Here is an 18,984-nt window from a genome sequence, read left to right as displayed (position 1 = left end):
CTAAAGAGAGGGGTGGGGTGGATGGAATTTACTCTACCTTCTGAGTTGATGTCTTGGATATTTCTAGCTAAGTTCATCCTAACCTACATTTCCTACCAAAAGGAATAATATCTTTTCATAGTAAATAAAAATTGATTCTTAATGAATTTATTCATGCAGTCAATTTTTGAAAGGCATTTTTCTCTAGGGAACACACATTTTACAATGATTGAGGAGATTTGTATTTTAGAGACAGAGTATTCAAGCACTTTATTGCTTTCTTTTTTTTCTTCATGTGGTTGGAAATGAAATCACACCATGTTAATTATGTGTTTAGAAATCATTAAAAATATATAAGCCAAGGGAACTTGTATCCCTATATTCATTATGATCAAATATGTTATAGTTGAAAACAAGTCTAAGATTTAAAAAATAAAGCTACTGGTTAAATTACTGTAAGGTAGAGAAAACTCATTTGGGAAAATGATTTGTATTCTGTGAATTGTGTCAGACCATGAAAAATTCTACCAGAAAAGACGGCTTGAGAAATAGATGTAGATGTAGAGAACAAACATATGGACACCAAGGGGGAAAGGGAGACAGTGGGGTGAATTAGGAGACTGGAATTGACATATATCCACTATAGATATATGTATAAAATAGATAATTAATGAGAGTGTCCTGTATAGAACAGGGAACTCTACTCAGTGCTCTGTGCTCTTTCCTGAATGGGAAGGGAACAAACAAACAAAAAAGAAGGTATTTAGTTACATGCTTGGCTGCTTCACTTTGTGTACAGCAGAAACGGACACAACATGGTAAAGCAGCTGTGCTGCTGCTGCTGCTGCCGCTGCTAAGTCGCTTCAGTCGTGTCCAACTCTGTGCAACCCCATAGATGGCAGCCCACCAGGCTGCCCGTCCCTGGGATTCTCCAGGCAAGAACACTGGAGTGGGTTGCCATTTCCTTCTCCAATGCAGGAAAGTGAAAAGTGAAAGCGAAGTCGCTCAGTCGTATCCGACTCCTAGCGACCCCATGGACTGCAGCCTACCAGGCTCCTCCGTCCACGGGATTTTCCAGGCAAAAGTATTGGAGTGAGGTGCCATTGCCTTCTCCAAAGCAGCTATACTCCAGTGAAAAAATTTTTTGAAAGAAAAGACTGCTTGAAAATATTGAATTTGAAAACAAAGCTGATCTAAAGAATTTATTGGAGAAATGAGCCATTGCTTTCTTTAGTGGAAAAAAAATGCTGTGTCTGAATAAATAAGATGCCAACAAAGCGTGCCTACTGGCTGTACACCCCTTGTATGATCAGCACAGTACTGAGCTGCTTTGTGCACAAATGGTCTCCTGCCACCCAGGGAGTTATGTTGCTCCTTCTAGGCTGGACCATACCTCCCAAACCCCACAACCTGAGCCAACACCCTGCCTTTCTTTCCCAAACCCAAACATCTCCTTTGCCCTCATCTAGTATTTTCTGGATAATTTTCCCTTCTCATCCTACCTAATGAGTAGACTCAGACAGATAACTTACATCAGTCTGAGACTCTCCTAAGACGGTTGTGTAGGCATGATTACAAATGAGGACAGATTGCTAAATGACTGGAAATCACCAAATAATTTTCCAAGGAAAAGAATTGACGAGTACTTCAAGTTTTTATTACCTCATCTTTGGGATAACTCCTTCCCTCATAGCCCTGAAAGAGTTATGAAGATCATCCTAAATAAGTGACTATAAATCTCTGATAGCATCTTTATGTGTTTTGCCCATCCTCTCAGAGTAAGGTAGTTGCCATGGAAATGATGACAATGGCTAAATTCAGCCAGAAATATTTGCTGTATTATGTGCCACATGGTTCTTTCCTTCCTTCAAAGCAGGAGAGGAGTATTCAGAAGAGTGAATAACATTCTCAAGATGTGTAATGCCCTCCAGTTAATTGCAAGGGTCATAGATTGAAATTTTTGCTGTATGTTAGACTGTGTTGTTGTTATTGTTTAGTAGTTAAGTCATGTCTGACTCTTTGGTGACCCACCAGGTTTCTCTGTCCATGGAATTTCCCAGGTAAGAATGCTGGAGTGGGTTGCCATTCCCTTCTCCAGGGCATCTCTCCAACCTAGGGATCAAATCCACACCTCCTGCATTTCAGGTGGATTCTTTACTGTCTGAGCCACCAGATGATCCTCTAGTAGCAGCATGTAGGCTTGGTTGCTCTGCAGCATTGGGATCATCCTGGACCAGGGATCAAATCCATGTCCCGGGCACTGGCAGGCCGATTTTCAACTGCCAGGGAAGCCCCTATCCTGATATTACAGATAAAGAAAGTGAGGCTATGAGAAGTTAAATACCATTTCTAAGGGTTACTTAGATAGGAAATTCAAACAGAAACAAGTCCAAAATCAGGGTCCCATCTGCTACATAGCCTCCAGTCATCATGGTAAAATATATATCTTTACTTTCCTCATTGTTCACTTCTCTCTCAATTTTCCTAGATGGCTTTCACCATTATGGTTCCATATGAATACTCTTATCCAAAATCCTACATTTTTTAGTAAAGTTTAAAAGTTTTTAGTTCTCCAAGATTCCAGTTACATTTTACACAACTTTTATTTCCCAGAAATATGACCATTTAAGAGCTTCCCTGGTGGCTCAGTGGTAAAGAATCTGCCTGCCATGCAAGAGACCCAGGTTCAATCCCTGGGTCAGGAAGATCCCCTGGAGAAGGGAATGGCTACCCACTCCAGTATTTTTGCCTGGAGAATCCCACAGACAGAGGAGCCTGGGGTCGCAAAGAGTCAGACAAGACTGAGCTACGAACATTTTCACTTTTTCATGACCAGTTATGTAACTTGAGAAATATTTTGCTATAAAACACCTATAATTGGTGAAAAAATCTAATATAGGGACTTCCCTGATTGTCCAGCGATTAAGAATCCACCTTCCAGTGCAGGTGATACAGGTGTGATCCCCGGCTGGGGAACTAAAACCCTACATGCTACAGGCAACTAAGCCTGTGCGCCACGACTACTGAGCCCACGAGCTCTGGAGCCCATGTTCCACCACTAGAGAGAAGACTGCATGCTGCAGCGAAGGGCCTGCATGCCACAACTAAGATCTGATGCAGCCAAATAAAAAACAATGAATATTAAAAAAAAAAAAAAACAAAAAAACCCTAGTACAGAGTTGATCTATAAGTGATATCTGCAAGACTCAAAACTAAGCAGTTAGGATAGGAATTGTGGGTGAAGCAGTGCTGTGGAGAGGGTGTTGGTATGGCAGAAAAATGTGCTTTCCTAGATTTTAGGAATGTGGATTTAAATGTCCGTAGGATATGAGGACTCTGGACTCACGCAAGAAAGAGTTCGAATCAATAAATCTGCATGAGTTCAGGACCATCAAAAAATTATTTTCTTAGTGAAAGTATGAAGTGTAAGAATAAAAGCAAAAATAAACTCCAACTAGCACATAGAGTTAGCAAAGAAACTCGTCAGCTTGGACTCTGAGCAGAGGAAACTAGTGTCTCCTGAGAGTCTGTAAGCTTCTACCAGCTCTGCTCTGGTTTAGGGTTTGAATTTATACCAGGGGTTCACAGACATTGTCTGTAAAGGCACACAAAGTGAATTAGCAGCTCTGTTGGCCATGTAGTCTTTGCTGCAGCTCTTCAACTCTGTCCTTGGAGATGGATAGTTGTTGTTGACAATATGTCAACAAATGGGTATGTATGTGTTTCAATAAAACTTTATTTACAAAAGCAGATTTTTGTTGAATGTTGATATACTATCTGCCTGGGCCAAGTATCTGTAAGTTGAAAAATTGATATAAATTTGGTCCTGTCTGATGATAGGCTCTACTGGATAGATACACCTGAGGCTCCTGGAAGAAGCAAACATAAAGCTGTCCTGAAGGGACAGCTTGTTTGCTCAGGCTGTGAGCGCTTCCCCTGAGGAAGGTGAACACAGATTCCTGGATACAATGCACACAAGGAAACAGCTCACCATGACTGAGAGTCAGCACATGCAATGCCTACAAGGATTCAGTTTCCTAAGACCACAAGCTAAGACAGAACTATGATTAAATAGAGACTATGTGACTCAGACAGTAAAGAATCGGCCTGCAATGCAGGAGACCCAGGTTCTATCCCTGGATGGGGAAGATACCCTAGAGAAGGGAATGGCAACCAACCCACTCCAGTATTCTTGCTTGGAGAATTCCAAGACAGAGGAGCCTGGCACCACATTCCATGGGGGTGCAAAGAGTCGGACACAACAGAGCAACTAGCACTTGCACTTTTTCGTGCAATAGATATAATGTGATTAAGGGCATAAAAGAAAGACTCTAAAATATGAAAAAAATAGGGACTTTCCTGGAAATCCAGTGCTTCCAGTGCAGGGGTTGTGGGTTCAATCTCTAGTCAGGGAATGAAGATCCTACATTTGTGGCCAAAATGAGTAAATAAATAAAATGAAATGTGAGAAAATATTGAGTCTATGAAAAAGAAACATATAGATTTGAAAGAAATAATCAAATAGAGCCTCTATAAACATAAAAAGCAAAAGTAATTAAATTGAAATACCAATAAAAAAGTTAAAGAGCAGAAGTAAAACTAGGTGAACTGTACATTACATTTAAAGAAATTATTTGCACTCCAATGTGGAGAGATGAAGAGACATAGATTGGAGTAGAGAGAAAAATAATAAGGCCTAACTCACTACCACCCTTATGAAATGTTCGTATCTCTTACAAGAGAGAATCAAGAGAATGGGATGCATGGAATATTTAAAGAGATAACATCTGAAAAACTTTTAGAATTGCTAAAGACATAATCCTCAGATTCATGATTCACAGTGAGTCCTAAGCACTATAAGTAAACATATATTTTAGTGAAGTTTCAGAATAAAAACAAAGAAAAGAGTTTAATTATTTTTATTGAAGTATAGTTGATTTGCAATGTTGTACCAGTCTCTGCCATACAGCAAAGTGATTCAATTAAACATGTATATAATTTCTTTAAAAAATTATTTTCCATTATGGTTTATCATAGGATATTGAATATAGTTCTCTGTGCTATACAGTAGGACCTTGTTTATTCATTCTAAATGTAACAGTTTGCATTTACCAAACTTAATCTCTCATTCCATCCATCTCTCTCCCCACTGCCCCTTGGCAACCACATATCTGTTCTCTGTATCTGTGAGTCTGTTTCTGTTTCAGAGATAGGTTCTTTTTTGCCATATTTTAGATTCCACACGTAAGTAATATCATATGATTTTGCCTTTCTCTGATTGACTTACTTCACTTTGTATGATAATCTCTAGTTGTATCCTGACTTACTTCACTTTGTATGATAATCTCTAGTTGTATCCTGACTTACTTCAGTTTGTATGATAATCTCTAGTTGTATCCATGCTGCTGCAAATGGCATTATTTATTCTTTTTTATGGCTGAATAATATTCCATTGTATATATGCACCACATTTTCTTTAGCAACTCATCCAAGGGACTCTCAAGAGTCTTCTCCAACACCACACTTCAAAAGCATCAATTCTTTGGCACTCAGCTTTCTTTATAGTCCAACTCTCACATCCATACATGACTACTGGAAAAACCATAGATTTAACTGGATGGACCTTTGTCAGCAAAGTAATGTCTCTGCATTTTAATATGCTGTCTAGATTTGTCACAGCTTTTCTTCCAAGGAGCAACTGTCTTTTAATTTCATGACTGCAGTCACCATCTGCAGTGATTTTGGAGCCCCCCAAAATTAAGTCTGCTACTGTTTCCATTGTTTCTTCATCTATTTGCCATGAAGTGATGGGACTGGATGCCATGACCTTCATTTTTTGAATGTTGTATTTTTTTTTTAATCCAAAACATGTTTATTGGGATGGTTTCCCTTTCATCTTGATACAGGGTACTTTTAGTGCTGCTTCCGTCTGAACGAGCATCCTTCTGTAAGCCTTGCTTTTCCTCCTGTAGGCTGGCAGAGGACAGTAGAGCAGCCAACACACAAAACTACTGTCTGCATGGCTAAAGACGGTGGTGATTTTAGAGCATCCTGGGCATTTTACATCCATGAAATAGGAATTGGGGCTCTGCACCAGGCGCTTCTTCTTGTGTTTCCTCTTCTCTTCTGGAGAGAGATGAAGAAGATCCTTTGCGAGAGGCATGTTCTTGTGAGGAGGTCGACACTGCCGGAAAGGGGTGAATGTTGTGTTTTAAGCCATCTTTTTCACTCTCCTCTTGCACTTTCATCAAGAGGCTCTTTAGTTCCTCTTTGCTTTCTGCCATAAGAGTGGTGTCATCTGCATATCTGAGGTTATTGATATTTCTCCCAGCAATCTTGATTCAAGCTTTTGCTTCATCCAGCCTGGGATTTTGCATGATGTGTTCTGCATATAAATTAAGTAAGCAGGGTGACAATATACAGCCTTGATGTACTCCTTTCCCAATTTGGAACCAGTCTGTTGTTCCATGTCTGGTTCTAACTGTTGCTTCTTGAACTGCATACAGATTTTTCAGAAGGCACGTAAGAGGGTCTGGTATTCCCATCTCTTTAAGAATTTTCCACAGTTTGCTGTGACTAACACAGTCAAAGGCTTTAGCGTAGTCAATGAAATAGAAGTAGATATTTTTCTGAAACTCACTTGCTTTTTCTATGATCCAACAGATATTGGCAATTTGATCTCTGATTCCTCTGCCTTTTCTAAATCCAGCTTGAACATCTGGAAGTTCTTGGTTCATGTACTATTAAAGCCTAGCTTGGAGGATTTGGAGCAATACTTTCTAGCATGCAAAATGAGTGCAATTGTGCAGTAGTTTGAACATTCTTTGGCATTGCCTTTCTTTGGGATTGTAATGAAAACTGTCCTGTGGCCACTGCTGAGTTTTCCAAATTTGCTGGCATATTGAGTGCAGCACTTTCACAGCATCGTCTTTTAGGATTTGAAATAGCTCAGCTGGAATTCCATTACTTCCACTATCTTTGTTCACAGTGATGCTTCCTAAGGCTCACTTGACTTCACACCTCAGGATGTCTGGCTCTGGGTGAGTGATCACACCATCATGGTTATCTGGTTCGTTAAGATCTTTTTTATATAGTTCTGTGTATTCTCACCACCTCTTCTTAGTATCGTCTGCTTCTGTTAGGTCCATACCATTTCTGTCCTTTATTGTGCCCATCTTTGCATAAAATGTTCCCTTGGTATCTCTAAATTTCTTGAAGAGATCTCTTGTCTTTCCTGTTCTATTGTTTTCTTCTATTTCTTTGCATTGATCACCTAGGAAGGCTTTCTTATCTCTCCTTACTATTTGGAACTCTGCATTAAGATAGATAGATTTTTCCTTTTCTCTTTTGCTTCTCAGTTATTTGTAGGCCTCCTTAGACAACCATGTTGCCTTTTTACATTTCTTCTTCTTGGGGATGGTTTTGATCACTGCCTCTTGTATAATGTTGCAAACCTCCGTCCATAGTTCTTCAATAGCATCACTGGTTTACAGATACCTAAGATCATGGTCCCATTACTTTATGGGAAATAGATGGGGAAACAGTGGAAACAGTGTCAGACTTTATTTTGGGGGGCTCCAAAATCACTGCAGATGGTGATTGCAGCCATGAAATTAAAAGACGCTTACTCCTTGAAAGGAAAGTTATGACCAACTTAGATAGCATATTCAAAAGCAGAGACATTACTTTGCCAACAAAGGTCCATCTAGTCAAGGCTATGGTTTTTCCAGTGGTCATTTATGGATGTGAGAGATGGACTGTGAAGAAAGCTGAGTGCCGAAGAATTGATGCTTTTGAACTGTGGTGTTGGAGAAGACTCTTGAGAGTCCCTTGGACAGCAAGGAGATCCACCCAGTCCATTCTAAAGGAGATCAGTCCTGGGTGTTCATTGGAAGGACTGATGCTGAAGCTGAAACTCCAATACTTTGGCCACCTCATGTGAAGAGTTGACTCATTGGAAAAGACTCTGATGCTGGGAGGGATTGGGGGCAGGAGGGGAAGGGGATGACAGAGGATGAGATGGCTGGATGGCATCACCAACTCGATGGACATGAGTTTGGGTGAACTCTGGGAGTTGGTGATGGACAGGGAGGCCTGGCGTGCTGTGATTCATGGGTTCGCAAAGAGTCGGACATGACTGAGTGACTGAACTGAACTGAACATTAAAACTTGGAAGTCATTGCCCAAGGGAAACCTCAATTCTCATATTCAATCTGTCACTTCAGATTATTACATTTATTCAAAATATTAAATTATTCTTATGAGTTCACTTAATTCAGATATTCTTTCTCTCTGTTCCTGAAAAAGTCAACAGCCTCCTCATTGACCTCCCTGATCCCAGTCTCCATCTCTTCTGTTCCAGTCTGAAGACAATTGCCAGGTTATTAACACTTTCTTCTTGGTAGTCACCTTCCTTGCCTTTTCACTCTTCATAAGTAAAAGTCCAGCTTTATCACATTGGCACAGGAGGTCCCCATATACCAGACCTGTAGTTTGAACTCATTTTATCAATCTCATAACAACTGCACCTAGTTACTTCTCACATCTTATTCTAGGCCATTCTGGTTTGCCTTCCTTACCTATATTTTTGTTTCATGTCTCATTTCCTGAGAACCTTGTTTGGTTCTTACCAAGACTAAGGTATTGTTAACTGTATGAGCCCTTGCAAGTAACATATTTAATATTGTAAGAAGGGCTTTTAGGGATTCAGTGAGTGTGTGTGTGTTCTTCATATCTTTACCTAAATAGAAAGCCTGAACAGGAGGGATGGCTCTAACACAGAGGACTTCAGAAAAATGGTCAGACTCAGGGTGTCTTGGGAAAAAGGGAGCCTTGTGGTCCCTCAGATTGCATCATTAGAGGCTGAGATGGTTGTCCTGGGTTTCATGTCTCAGTTTCCCAACTAGACTGAAGTTCCTTGATGATTAAACACAAAATCAATAACATCCTCCATCAGGTTTGCATCTTCTTTCCCTTTCTCTATATCCAGTCCTGGATTCATAGAAGGTGCTTAATAAATACTGGCTGGGTTAGGAAACAGGTAGCGTTTTTGAGTATTTGTTCCACAACTCAGTGACTCTTCCTCTTGAACTGTAGAGCATCCTTTGGGATCCACCTCTTCACAGGCAATGATGCAAGACCTCTGAGCAGACTTGCTCGTCCTTCATTCTCTCCCATGCTGGTCCTTCCTAGAACATACTACAAGCGCTCAGTTGTGTCTGACTGTTTGCAAGGCTGTAGATGGACTGTAGCCTGCCAGGCTCCTCTGCCCATGGGATTTTCCCAGCAAGAACCCTGGAGTGGGTTGCCATTTCCTCCTCCAGGGGATATTCCCACTCAAAGGACCAAACCCGCATCTCCTACATTACAGAAGGATTCTTTAATGCTGAGTCACCTGGAAAGTCCCTCCTAGAACATGTTTCCTTCTAATTAAAATTAAATCCTAGCTCTGGCCCCTTCCTCTTTCCCTTGAGATGCTTTTGAAATTAAGCAATGGCAGAGGTCTTTAGGAAATATGGATTTATGTTTTTAATTTAATTTCTACCAAACCTGGATATACGGTTTTGTAATATCAACATTTTCTCACCCCCTGTAGGAGCTCATTTATTTCAATGTGTACATGATACGTATGCTAGTTTCTTCAGTTGTATTTACTCCCTACCAAGCGAACACCTGAAATGCTCAATACAAAGTAGAATATTCTTGACTAACATCTTCACTAACGATTTCAGTTTTGTCTCCATCTTGCTATTTTCTGACATTACCAAGGATAGTTTCCACCTGTCTCTCACAATCTACTGAAAGGCTTGGGAACCACGATAGCAAAAACTGTATGTTTAAGGCCACAGGTAATAAAGCATGTCATATTTTAAGCTCTAATACTCTAAAGGGAGGACATGGCTACTGCCTCTTGCAAAACTCCAGCAAAGAGGTGGTATTTTTTTTTTTTTTTTTTCTGGTAACAGCAATAAATCATGACAGAAGGACTCAGATAGGGGGAGAGGGCAGATGGTTCTTGTTACAACCTGCCTCTAACCTGCATTACCATGCCGGCCATAAATAGAATGTTTGTACCAAAACCATGAGAGGAAAAGAATCATCAGAGATAAAAATCTCCAATATGTTGTGCTATCAAGTGATTTAAAGCCACGATATAATGATGAGTACATGTATAATACAGCAAATACAGCAGAGTCAGGAAAACTTTGGGCATAACAAACATCAATTTTCATCAAATATTTAATTGATTAAAAAGTAATACAGAGGACTTCCCTAGTGACTCAGTGGTTAAGAATCCACCTACCAAAGCAGGGGACACAGGTTCGATCCTGGTTGGGGAAGATACCATATGCCACGGGGCAACTAAGCCTGTGTTTGGCAAATACTGAAGCTCGCCCACCCTAGAGCCCATGCTCCACCACAAGAGAAGACACTGCAATGAGAAGCACCGCACCACAGCTGGAGAGTAACCTCTGCTCATTTTCTTAACTAGAGAAAACCTGGGTGCAGCCACAAAGACCCAGCACAACCAAAAATAAATTCCTAATATAGACACTGACAAGTGATAAGATGTAAATATGTTTTAAGTTGTTTTTTAAGATTTACCTAATAGTCCTATCATATTGTCTGGAGAATCTTGACAATTCCACCCTAAACTCAAGTTTAAAAAAGTTTTAATAGTTCACTAAGCTTTGAGCTCCATGGAGTAAATTTTTCTGAATGGGGATTAAGTTTTAATGCCTTGCTGTCATTGGTTAGTCATTAAGTCCTGTCCGACCTTGGTGACCCCCTGGACTGTAGCCTGCAGGCTGCTCTGTCCATGGGATTTCACAGGCAAGAATACTGAAGTGGATTGCCATTTACTTCTCCAGGGGATCTTCCCTACTGGAATATGGAACCCATGTCACCTGCATTGGCAGGCAGATTCTTTACCACTGAGCCACCTGGGAAGTCCAAGTTTTAATGCCTGGATGCTTTCAAATGTAAAGTTACACATATACTTTGGAAGAACCTTAAATTATTAATATCAACCACGTGATAGATGCGTGAACATTTTGCTGACTTTGTAAACATTTCTCAGCTTCCTCATATATAAATCAGGTGAAATTGTCCTCAGTATGGCTGTATGTAATGTAATACAGTGTATAGGGAAGGGCGCTCTAAAATGGAGATGGGCTTTATATCATTTAAACGTGTCCATCCCCATGTCATCAGGGTTTCCAGTGTCCTGAAAGATAGGAGTGATTGGTCTGTGTTAGAGCTCACGTGTATGTGGCAGTTACTCATCTCTATGAATGTTTCAGAGAAGAGAGGGCTGCCAATGGAAGATTCACTTCCTAAGAACTCTGGATAACAAGCTGGAACCACTCACTGTGAACCGAGGCCAGGCCTCCATGGTCAGCACTGATCCTGAGCACGGCTGGCAAGAAAGAACCACCAAAACAGACTTCATCTGTTGCCCTGTGGATCGGTTCCAAGGAACACTTTTGTTTCTGGATGATCCAAGCATGGCCTGATAGGCTGAGAATGCAATAATTGGTATAATTAGCCAATAATTTTGCAGGGAAAAAAGTTATTAGTGACTACTAGTTAACTACTTTGCATGCTAATGTTTTGAGGGAAAAAAAAAAGAAAATCTTTTGAGGTTTATTTTTTTAAATGTATGAGTTATTTCTGGCTTTGGTTGTTGCCAGAATACTGTAAAGGGGGTTGTGTTACGTTGTGTCAACAGGGAATCTCGTGAGGAGGCTGGTAGGACATCTCTGCGGTTTCTGGCACCTCAGTTCAGGTCGCCCAGGGTGACCTTCCCCTTGAGGTTCCGTGGAGGACAAAGGACCAGGGGAGTAGAGTAGCCTGGGATGTCTAGATGCTATTTTGTGCCCACAATGAAGGAGATATCAAACACTTGCCACTTCCCATGATTGACAAGCAACACAGCTATTTCTGTAAACTCAACCAAACACAATGCATCGATGATACACTTATTGTGAATGAAATTGAAGGAAGGCCCTGGCGTCAGCCCTTCGCAGGCCCTGAAAACAAACCATGAACATCCCCAAATGTCAGTCAGTGCCCTTCCTGTTAACACTGGCTACCTGAGAATGCTTTCTTCTTTTGTCATCACGAGGGAAAGAACTCGCCTTCTCCTACTTCTTCTTAAATTTGGCCACACCGAGAGGTATGCCGGACCTTAGTACCCTAACTCAGGATGGAACACATGTCCTTGCATTGAAGGTGCCATGTCCCAACCACCGGACCTCCAGGGAAGTCCCAGGAATTCTTCTTCTTTGGTGGCCCAGAAGGAGAAGAAACTGCTTGCCAAACTGTGAGATCGTGATGGAGGCAGTTTGGGAAATGGAGATATTCCAGCACCTGGTGGCTGGTTGGAATGTCTCTACTTAACCCCCAGGAACCAGTAGGGGAGTAGAGTTCTTTAGTGTAGCTCCATGGGGGCTAGCAGTTCTGCAAGGTCTGCTGGAGATCTAAACAGCATATTCAACATTAACATGTTCTTCTAAGCTCTAAGTGAATTCACAAATATCTCCCTCAAGAGTAAAACCAGCAGTTGGTGGATTGAGAACAACAGGATTTGGACGTTTCCCTAGCCCATCCTCTCCTTGGGGAATATTTTTCCAATGTTCCCCCACCCCTTCTTTGTAGTTATTTCTTCTTCTTTTTTTATTTTAATGTGGGCCATTTTTAAAGTCTTTATTGAATTTGTTACAATATTGCTGCTGCTTTATGTCTCAGATTGTTCGGCATGAGGCATGTGGGGTCATAGCTTCCCAACCCGGGATGGAACCCACATCCCCTGCCCTGGAAGGTGAAGTTGTAGCCACTGGACCACCCAGGGAAGTCCCTGTATTTATTTCTTGATCTTGTCTTTCCTGTTATGGTGTTTTAATGATGCTCATTATTAATATTATGAACTCAGAGTCCTAACTTCTCCAGAGAATAGCTTTATCAGTAATGGTCCAAAAGTACACTTAGAATTTTAGTGAAAAGATGTGCTTTGATAGTGACAACAACAAAAATAGCGAGTCGTGTTGGCTTACTACTTCTAAATGTAGGAAGATAAACTATTATTAATAGCTGCACACCATTTCCTATCTTTTCAAGGCCTTTGTCAGCCTCACAATGGTGCTGCCAGGGAAATACTATTAATACAGAGCAAAAGGAGAGAGGGTGGGGGACACTTTTATAATGGAGCACACGCCCCGTTTGCCTTCTGTGCTGCCTTTGTAGTTTTCCTGAAGCCATACAATGTAATACCTACAGAGGGAAGCAACTGTATTTAGGAAAAATAAATTTTCGTCTATTATTCAATTTAACAATCATTCAGGCTCTCTCAACCAAAAACCAAATAAGGAAAATTCCACAATGAGCATTAAAACCAAAACATCATTGTTAGTCATTGATACCCAACCAGACTTGCTAGTTTAAAAATGAGTGAAGAAAGGGGCTTTCCTTGTGGCTCAGTGGTAAAGAATCCACCTGCCAATGTAGGAGACATGGGTTCGATCCCTGATCCGGGAAGATCCCACATGCCTCGGAGCAACTAAGCTCATTCGCCACAGGTATTAAGCCTTTGCTCTAGAGCCCGGGAGCTGTAACTTCTGAGCCCACATGCCCTACAACCAGTGCTCTGCAACAAGAGAAGCCACTGCGATGAGAAACCCACGCACCACAATGAGGAGTGGCCCCCTCTTGCCGCAACTAGAGAAAAGCCCGCACAGCAGCTAAGACCCAGCACAGCCAAAAACAAATAAATAAATAAAATTATTTTTTTAAAAATCTAGAAGAAAGAAAAGCTCTCCTCTCTTTGCACACCATATTGACATACCCTGCCTCCCAACCCAATCACTTTCCTCTCTGGGAAGCAATCTGGACTAGGAACCTGTCCAAAATATGCCCTAGAGTGTATTGAATTTCAGGAGAGGCTCTCTGAAGGCTCTCGGTAATAAAAAGTTCCACGGATTCTGACACATATATGGATGGATCAGAACTTTTCTAGTGCATTCCTTGCCAGCATCACTGAATTCTTCAAAACAACTGGATTCAAATATTAGAAACATATCGGGTCGCCAAGTTCTGCCATTGTTTTAATAAGTACCTTGATAAAAAATTGCATGTAACAGGAACTCCAACTAGTTCAAGCAAAATGAGAATACAATATGTTAGTTCACAGAAAAGGTGAAGGCAATTGTAAGAGAGGGTTGGAGGGACCAGGGGCTCAGGGTTTGGAACTGGACACACTGACCCCAGGAGCCATCTGTCTCATCCTGAGTTGTCTCTGCTGCACCCTGGTCTACAGAGGCTCAACCTGAGATGAGGGAAGATGGTCAGAGAGCCCTGGGATTACAGTCATCAGTTCTGGGTCTGAGAAGAGGGAAACCTTGACCCCTAATGTGGGAAGATCTGGTTGAAGAATCCCTATGGTCTGGCTTAGGGGCAAGGTATTCATACAGCTGGCCCTTCATGGCCCTGGGGTGGTGGTTGCAGTATTTTAGGACGTCCACAGAAGAAGAAAACTAACCAGAAGAACGAGGATATTCAAGCTGGGAGGCAGGTGACAATATTACCTACACAGTCCATTCTATCATTTCTATTAAGGATTTATATCAATAAAGGATAAGCACAAGAAACAAGAAATGCTCTTGTTGGGTAATGTGAAGAGACCTTAATAAAGAGACTATTTACAAAAGTGTGGAGAGGATGCAGGAGGACATAGCAATGCACCTCCCTGGGATGGTAAGAGCAAAGGTCTTGCCAGTCTTCAGTCAGGACAAGGCATGTGGTCCAATGCTCCGTGCAGTGACCACATTGGGGTGTGTTCCCAGGAATAGATACTCCACACCCTTGCTTTCCCCTGCCTCCCATCTCCTGCCAATACACCCTACTGGCTGAACCTATCGAGAGGCCAATGACTAAGGGAGTCTGCAGATGTCATCCTGACAGGTCAGCCTGCCGCACAGAGGCCAGAGTCAAAAGGAGTGACGATATAGACCAACAGAACAGATGTTCAGCACAGCCTTACATATATACATAGACAGACAGGCACACATACACACACATTTAAATTTTTTAAATTTTATATTGGGGCTTCCCAGGTGGCACTAGTGGTAAAGAGATGCTGCTACTGCTAAGTCGCTTCAGTTGTGTCAGACTCTGTGTGACCCCATAAATGGCAGCCCACTGGGTTCCCCTGTCCCTGGGATTCTCCAGGCAAGAACACTGGAGTGGGTTGCCATTTCCTTCTCCAATGCATGAAAGTAAAAAGTGACAGTGGAACTGTGGGTGAATAAAACAGACTTGGCTGTAAATAAAAAAAAAAAAAGTGAGAGTGAAGTCGCTCAGCCGTGTCCGACCCTCAGTGACCCCATGGACTGCAGCCTTCCAGGCTCCTCTGTCCATGGGACTCTAGGCAAGAGTACTGGAGTGGGGTGCCATTGCCTTCTCCGAAAGAGATGCTAGTCTGCAGGAAATGTAAGAGGTTCTAATTCAATCCCTGGGTCGGGAAGATCCTCTGGAAAAGAGAAAGACAACTGACTCCAGTATTCTTGCCTGGAGAATTCCACGGACAGAGAAACCTGGTGGCCTACAGTTCATGGGGTCGCAAAGAGTCGGACACGACTAAGGGACTAACGCACACACACATTAGTTTCAGGTGTACCTCAGAGTGATTTACCTATATATTTACTGAATCGTTTTCAGATTCTTTTTCCTTACAGGTCATTACAGAATATCAAGTAGAATTCTCTGTGCTCTACAGCAGGTCCTTGTTGATTACATATAAACACATTTAGTATAAAAGTAACAACAATGCAATTGAATATTCAATAAATATTATTCTACACTGTGTGTGTGCATAAATCGCTTCAGTCATGTCTGACTCTTTGATATCCCATGGACTGTAGCCCACCAGGCTTCTCTGTCCAAGGGATTCTCCAGGCAAGAATACTGGAGTGGGTTGCCATTGGCTCCTCCAGGGGATCTTCCCAACCCGGGGATTGAACCTGAGTCTCTTATGTCTCCTGCATTGGCAGGCAGGTTCTTTACCACTAGCACCACCTGGGAAGCCCTTATTCTACATCACATATTATGTATTGGGCTAGCCAGAAAGTTCGTTCGGTTTCTTTCTGTAAGGTGGTTTGGGAAAACCTGAATGAATATAATTCCTAGAAGAAATTCAAAGGAATGGTGTGTCATAATGAAAGCTTTTGGAGGCAGCCTAACTCGGATTTGAATCCCATGCTCTAATCTCAGTCACCTCACCTTGGTACACACCTCCCGTGAGTAGACCAAAGAACTTATATTTGCATAAGCGGGGAAAGGAGGGGTCAGATGAATTGGGAGATTGGAATTGACATATATACACTGCTGATACTGTGTATAAAATAGACAACTAATGAGAATCTACTGTATTGCACAGGGAACCCTACTCAGTGCTCTGTGGTGACCTAAATGGTAAGGAAACCCAAAACAGAGGGAGTATATGTGTACATATAGCTGAATCACTGCTGCACAGCAGGAATTAACACAAAACTGTAAAGCTACTATACTCCAATACAGTTTTTAAAAAGCAATTATATCTCCAGACAGGATGAATCACAGACCAGTGTTCTGTAACTTCTACTATATATAAAACACCAACATTCGAATGATTAGCTCCAATTAAAATAGTGATGCCATGACTATCAAGCAGAGTATAATTTGACTCATGTTTTTGAAAGTTCATTAGCATTTTGTAGTGAGTGTTTTGGGCTTTTGATTATGTTCATTAACAGACATTATAAAGCTAAAAATTTTAACTCTTGGTAGCAGGATAAAAGAACTCTGGTGAGTGGGATTAATTTTTTTTTTTCCGTAGTCTACTAGTTTTTGTCACTAACTAGGCCTTTAGATGGGCTCAGTAAAGGACAGAAATGGTATGGACCTAACAGAAGCCGAAGATATTAAGAAGAGGTGGCAAGAATACACAGAAGAACTATACAAAAAAAGAGCTTCACGACCAAGATAATCACGATGGTGTGATCACTCACCTAGAGCCAGCCATCCTGGAATGTGAAGTCAAGTGGGCCTTAGAAAGCATCACTACGAACAAAGCTAGTGGAGGTGATGGAATTCCAGTTGAGCTATTCCAAATCCTGAAAGATGATGCTGTGAAAGTGCTGCACTCAATATGCCAGCAAATTTGGAAAACTCAGCAGTGGCCACAGGACTGGAAAAGGTCAGTTTTCATTCCGATCCCAAAGAAAGGCAATGCCAAAGAATGCTTAAACTACTGCACAATTGCACTCATCTCACACGCTAGTAAAGTAATGCTCAAAATTCTCCAAGCCAGGCTTCAGCAACACGTGATCCGTGAAATTCCAGATGTTCAAGCCAGTTTTAGAAAAGTCAGAGGAACCAGAGATCAAATTGCCAACATCCGCTGGATCATGGAAAAAGCAAGAGAGTTCCAGAAAAACATCTATTTCTGCTTTATTGACTATGCCAAAGCCTTTGACTGTGTGGATCACAATAAACTGTGGAAAATTCTGACAGAGATGGGAATACCAGACCACCTGACCTGCCTCTTGAGAAATTTGTATGTAGATCAGGAAGCAACAGTTAGAACTGGACATGGAACAACAGACTGGTTCCAAATAGGAAAAGGAGTATGTCAAGGCTGTATATTGTCACCCTGCTTATTGAACTTCTGTGCAGAGTACATCATGAGAAATGCTGGGCTGGAAGAAGCACAAGCTGGAATCAAGATTGCTGGGAGAAATATCAATAACTTCAGATATGCAGATGACACCATCCTTATGGCAGAAAGTGAAGAGGAACTAAAATGCCTCTTAATGAAAGTAAAAGAGGAGAGTGAAAAGGTTGGCTTAAAGCTCAACATTCAGAAAACTAAGATCATGGCATCTAGTCCTATCACTTCATGGGAAATAGATGGGGAAACAGTGGAAACAGTGTCAGACTTTATTTTGGGGGGCTCCAAAATCACTGAAGATGGTGATTGCAGCCATGAAATTAAAAGATGCTTACTCCTTGGAAGGAAAGTTATGACCAACCTAGATAGCATATTCAGAAGCCGAGATATTACTTTGCCAACAAAGGTCCATCTAGTCAAGGCTTTGGTTTTTCCAGTGGTCATGTATGGATGTGAGAGTTGGACTGTGAAGAAAGCTGAGTGCTGAAGAATTAATGCTTTTGAACTGTGGTGTTGGAGAAGACTCTTGAGAGTCCCTTGGACTACAAGGAGATCCAGCCAGTCTATCCTAAAGGAGATCAGTCCTGGGTGTTCATTGGAAGGACTGATGCTGAAGATGAAACTCCAGTACTTTGGCCACCTCATGTGAAGAGTTGACTCATTGGAAAAGACCCTGATGCTGGGAGAGATTGGGGGCAGGAGGAGAAGGGGACAACAGAGGATGAGATGGCTGGACAGCATCACCAACTCGATAGACATGAGTTTGGGTGAACTCTGGGAGTTGGTGATGGACAGGGAGGCCGGGCGTGCTGTGATTCATGGGGTCGCAAAGAGTTGGACAGGACTGAGCGATTGAACTGAACTGAACTGAGGCCTTAAAGCCAATAGTTGGCTTCTAGTTTCTTTGATGGTAACATAGGAAGATGATAGTGATGTTAACATCTGTGAGTACTATGTACTGTATGCTTCACACATGGTAATTAAGACTAAAACTATGACTTAGGTACTGTTATACCCATTTTACAGGTGAATAACCTGTAGCTCAGAGAGGGTGATTAAAACAAAGTCACATTTACAGCCACTATGGAGAACAGTATGGAGGTTCTTCAAAAAAACTAAAAATAGAGTTGTTGTATAATCATGCAATCCCATTCCTGGGAATATATCCAGAAAAAAACTCTAATTCCAAAAGATATATGCACATGTATGTATATATAAGAGAACACTACTCAACCATAATAAAAGAATGAAATAATGCCATTTGCCGCAACATGGATGTAACTAGAGATTATCATAATAAG

General features: G+C 41.5%; 1 pseudogene; it reads right to left on the bottom strand.

Moving 5' to 3' along the window:
• Positions 1–5,828: 5,828 nt before the first annotated feature.
• LOC129629855 (40S ribosomal protein S27-like) lies at positions 5,829–6,142 on the bottom strand (annotated as a pseudogene).
• Positions 6,143–18,984: the final 12,842 nt, after the last annotated feature.

The sequence above is a fragment of the Bubalus kerabau genome, chromosome 16, assembly GCF_029407905.1.
Source record: "Bubalus kerabau isolate K-KA32 ecotype Philippines breed swamp buffalo chromosome 16, PCC_UOA_SB_1v2, whole genome shotgun sequence".
NCBI classification, from domain to species: Eukaryota; Metazoa; Chordata; class Mammalia; order Artiodactyla; family Bovidae; genus Bubalus; species Bubalus kerabau.
The sequence above is the reverse complement of the archived record's forward strand: the minus strand, read 5'-3'. Positions and strand labels throughout refer to the sequence as shown.